This window comes from Phyllostomus discolor, chromosome 11 (assembly GCF_004126475.2).
Source record: "Phyllostomus discolor isolate MPI-MPIP mPhyDis1 chromosome 11, mPhyDis1.pri.v3, whole genome shotgun sequence".
Lineage (NCBI taxonomy): Eukaryota > Metazoa > Chordata > Mammalia > Chiroptera > Phyllostomidae > Phyllostomus > Phyllostomus discolor.
Genome location: NC_040913.2, coordinates 91673901 through 91678920, shown reverse-complemented (window position 1 = coordinate 91678920; position 5020 = coordinate 91673901).

Genomic DNA, 5020 nt, shown 5'->3' with positions numbered 1-5020 from the left:
ACGTTGTGTTTAGTTTATTGTTGAATCCCTGTGGCCCAAAGCAATGCTGGATACACAACAGTCCTTCAGACTAATTTCTAAATTAACATACGGAGTTCAACAAATTAAGTCACCCACATTTCAGACCAGAAAACTACAATATGATTGGCTTGTTTTCTTTTAATTTATTCTAAATTCTCATCCCACATAATTATAAACTTAATAAATGCCTTCTCCTCTTCAGATCGGGTTCCTAAAACAAGGCCCACAGAGAATTTCTAACTCTTTGAAGGTCAAGGAATTATTGGCCAAGGCCTGAGAAATACCTAAAATAATGATTTTCTTTAGCCAACACAGTACAGAGATTCTTAGCGATTTGATATTTGGGTTTAGGGATGATACTACCTTTACATAAAGAATATAGCTCATTATGTTGGCAGGCGAATTGGAAACAGGCATTGCATTTATGAGGGCATAAAAATAAACGTAATGCGTATCGCCTTGAAATGTGAGCATCAGCTCCTAGTGCCCCAGTTTTATAAGACACGGAGAAGAGGCACAGATGTTCTATCGCCTTCCAGCTCATTTCCCCTTTTTTCTTGAGACGCCATGGGCTGCTGCTCGGGATGAGAGCCTGCATCTCAGGAAAGGGAAGACAGGTGCACTGATTTTGATTGAGAGCTTTTCCACTGGTCTCCCCCGGTGATGAGAATACTGAAAACAGGAGTGTTACTGAAGACTCGTTTTTCTCAAAGTAGTGGACGTGGGGTGGGAGCTGGATGGGGTCCGATAATCTGGGTTCAAGAGGAGAGTTTGTCACTGTTGGCTGTGTGATCGTAGGAGCAGTTCTTAAACCATTTCGCTATCTAAAAAGTTGGTAAAATTCTACCACCCCACAGGAAATTTTGAGGATAAACTAGGAGAAGACATAAAGGCACTTTGCCATCTACAAAATACCATTACGTATTTAATCAGGAAGAATCATTAAAATATCAGTTGTGGATGATGCTCTCACTAAATGCCGTTGATGCTGAAACTAAAGGGACTTCTCAACACTCTGATTTCACAGGTGAAGGGGCCGAGGCCCGGGGAGGTGACCTTGCTCAGCAGCGGGAAGGAGGAGCTCCAGCTTGGAGGTGCGGTTTGGGTTGCTTAAGTTCCTCTGCACTGCCCCAGCCTGCAGCCTTTTCCTGTATAGTCTATTCGCTAAGAACAGTTACTATGTTCTTAAATTGTAGGAAAACATTGAGAGAGCAATAGTTCATCGTGTGCAAAAATTGTGTGCAATTCAAATTTGGGTGTCCACAAGCTGTGTGGTGGAAAGCAGCTGTGCTCATGGGTTGGGCATGGTCTGGGGCAGCTTTGGGGTGAGACGGTGGGTTGAGCACTTGAGAGAGAGAGACTACAAGGTCCACAGAACTGCAGGAGCCACTATGTGTCCTCATACAGAAGGAGTCTACTTGCCTCTGCAGTGCCCACTCAGCCTTGACCTTGGCCTCTGTTGACCACTCCCCTTCAATAACTTTATTATTTTATAAAATTCTATTTATTGATTTTAGAGAGATGAGGGAAGGGAGGGGCAGGAGAGAGAGAGAAACAGAAATATTGATTTGTTTTTCCACCTATTTATGTATTCAGTAGTTGCCTCTTGTATTTGCCCTGACTAGAAATCAAACCCATCCATCAATAACTTTAAAATAAGAGGATGGCATGTGATCTTTGAGTCTTGCCCCAGTCTTGAAATAAAGGGTAATTAAATCTATTTCAGACCAGGTCCTCAGTAGATGACTTTATTCTGTCAGAGTGAGAACTAAACCCAAATACCATTAGCCTAAGTGAGCACTTACACTTTCATGCCCATTTGCTTCCTTGCTTTTTGTCTGTGTACACACACACACACACACACACACACGAGCCATAGTCTCAGTTTGGGCTGCAATACCATATCTAGCCCAATCTGTGCAAAAGATAAAACAAAACAAAACTGCAACAAACACACAAAACACACAAAAATATTCTTTAACTTCAAAGGAAGAGAAAGAGAATCATCAGACTTTGAGCTGACATTGCCAGAGAATTTCTGTTTTAGCTACAATTTTTAGAAAGGAATTGCTCTAATGTTTCATAAATTAAGTGTGATACTCTCAAATTACTTTAAAATTATTTCCTCTAAATGGTTCCTACGCAATCGTATTTTTGCATGGAACTACATTAAATAATAACGCGACTGATTCAGTGTGTGGAAATTACTAATACTGTGGGCATGATAACGACATGACATCATTGTTTTGAAGACAGTATTTGCCATAAATCAATTACTTTTAACATTCTATGAATGCCTGGGTTATAACATTAGGGTGATCCAGAAGATGTTTTGTTTATGAAAATGTGCGTCCTTAGATTCCTTAAAGAGTGGAGGAAGGAAGCACGTAGCACCAACAACCACGGTTCGCTTGCTGCGGGCCTGTTATTGGAATCGAATGTAACTGGCACTTTCAGAGCTGGTAAACAATCTATCCTTGAGGGCTTTGACAGTCTTAAGATTTAGAAATTAATAGTTGCCTGGTGTTGCCCCGAAGGAGTCCGAGCTAGTACCTGTGAGATACACGTTTGCGTCAGGTGAGTGACGTGGGGGCCACCTCCCACAGCAGGTAAGGCCTTGCTGAGGACTTCGGCTGTGGACTCCCATGTTCGCTCTTGAATCCAAAAGTGGATGCTTGCTGTTTGTGCGAGTCAGCGTTGAGTGCAACCAAAGAATCTGTTTATCTGGCTAAATTTCCCGTTTATGGTATGAGAGATCAGTATCCTCGGCTGGCCACACGTCATTCTGACGGTGGGGGACAAGTGACCTAAGACGTCTTTAGCAGCTCTCCGCATCGTAGTATGTTCGCGTGTTTGTCTTTCCTGAAACGGTCCTTCCAATTTATCTTCCTTAATGCTTATTTTGTGCCTAACAACCTTAGACAGCCAATTAGTTCTGACGAACGAATATTTTTCAGATCTGAAGTCTCTTCCTCCCTAGTAGTTTTAGTCTGGTTTATCAAATGGATATACCATAATGTATGAGTCAATAAAGAAATACATGTTTAACTAAACTTTGCCTCATTTGGAAACTATTTCTGTTGGCTTAGTAATTAAAAGAGCTTGGTAAACACCAGCTTGCATATACAAAACAGTTCTACTTGGTTTCTATTTAAAAATATCAAGTCACATATGCTGAAGTTTTATGGACCTCATGGCAAATAATTTACTTGCTTGGGTATTTGGATAGACATCTACTTGGGTAGAAATAACACCAGATTGTTTCTGTCCTATGTAAATGTTTATAAGAATTTTCTGGCAGTTTAAAAGCGCTGTGATTATTGGCAACCTCAAAGAGGATGTAGTTAAAGGTATTTTAGTGTGAGGTCTGTAAACATGCTATACAGGATTGGCCTTACACGACCTTACATCTCTTTTCCTTAGAACTAGCATTTTAATTCACAAAGGTGATTTTCCAAACAATTTGAAGTGATTGGCTTATAGTGAAATTTAAACTCAAAAATAAAGATGTGAAGTGTAGCTGTTCACCCATTTTCGACTTTAAGAATTGGTTCTGGGCTGCCGGAATCAGTTCTTCACAATTGGAAGCCATACTTGGTGTGTTCTCTTTCTGCTGAAGGTTAGTTGTTCTGTTACGGTATTAGAGGTCGCCTTCTATTTCCTCCTGAAGGAACCTTCTCTGGGGCCGCGTCAATGTTCATTAGCCATTTTTCTCCCAGTCTGAATAACTAAGAGAGTTAAAATACTCTCTGTGGCTAAATGACAGGCAAACCGGCAACCAAATTCAATCCCCACCTGTGTTGATGGCCACTCACTGAGGAGGTTCGGGTCTGCGAGGAGGGCTGTGCTCTTTAGCTGCAGAGTAAGAATTTGGGGGCACATCAGGGTTGGCTCGGAGCCTGTCAGCCGCGCCGGTGGCACGGGCAGAACTGGGGCTCCAGTCACCATGGTTGATAAATGCCAAGTGATGTAAGCATCTTGAGAGCTGGTTGAAAATTACTTGTCAGTTGATAAATAACAGTCCAAACAAACTCTGGGGTTTAAGTTTTCATATCTCCTTGAAACAATCCTTTGAAGCTTTTAGGTATTGAACTAAAAATGTTCCAGCACTGATAAAAACGGGCAGCTCCTTCTCCTGGAATATGTCACCTTTGTGGAGGATGGTGCTTGCACAGATTGTCCGTAGTCCGGAAATAGACGCCAGCCACTGACTCACCCGCCCCATCCTCCAGCTGCCACCTGGCTGTGAGCTCTCTCCACCCCAGCTGCCCATCTCCGCCCCTCCTACTGGTCTGGGTGAATGCTTCTTCTTTAACTCCTTGGTTGTGGGACTTCCATACAGTTTGATTTTTCTGGCAGTTCTGGTTATTTTTTGTTTTTAAATGTGTTGTTGTCCTTCTTTTGGTTGTGCGAGGAGGCACAGTGTATCTGCCTATGCCTCCGTCTTGGCTGGAAGTCCAGTAGTGTCTGCATTTTTTTTTCTTGATCAATTTGCAGAATTAATATTTTGTTAACAATTCCCTCTGGGGTTTTTAATTTATGCCGTATGTCTGCTAATAAGTGTCTCCTAAATTTATACTTCTATTTCTATCTATGTAATTGACTATGCATCATCTCTATTTGGGTACCAATTGTCCCTTCAAAGTTAACAAGTTCAAAATGCAGCTCCTGATGTCTCTACTCAAGCCTGCTCTTGCTGCCTTTTTCCTTCACTCAGCAAATGGCAACTCGGTCCTTCAGTTGCTCAAGCCACAGCCCGCTGAAGCTTACCTTCTACAGATATCGTCAGAACACCACGTAAACCAGTAACCCTTGAGTTCTTGTATGCTCATTTTATTTAGCATTTGCATTTGAAGGTCAGTCAGCCTCGTATCAAGTCCTGAGCTGATATTCTTTCCTCTTGAGAATGTAAACGTTTCTCTATTGTCACTTGGTTCAAAGTCTTGATGTGAATCAGTCTGGGCTCCTCTGGGTTTCTCTCTTTTACAAGTTATATGCT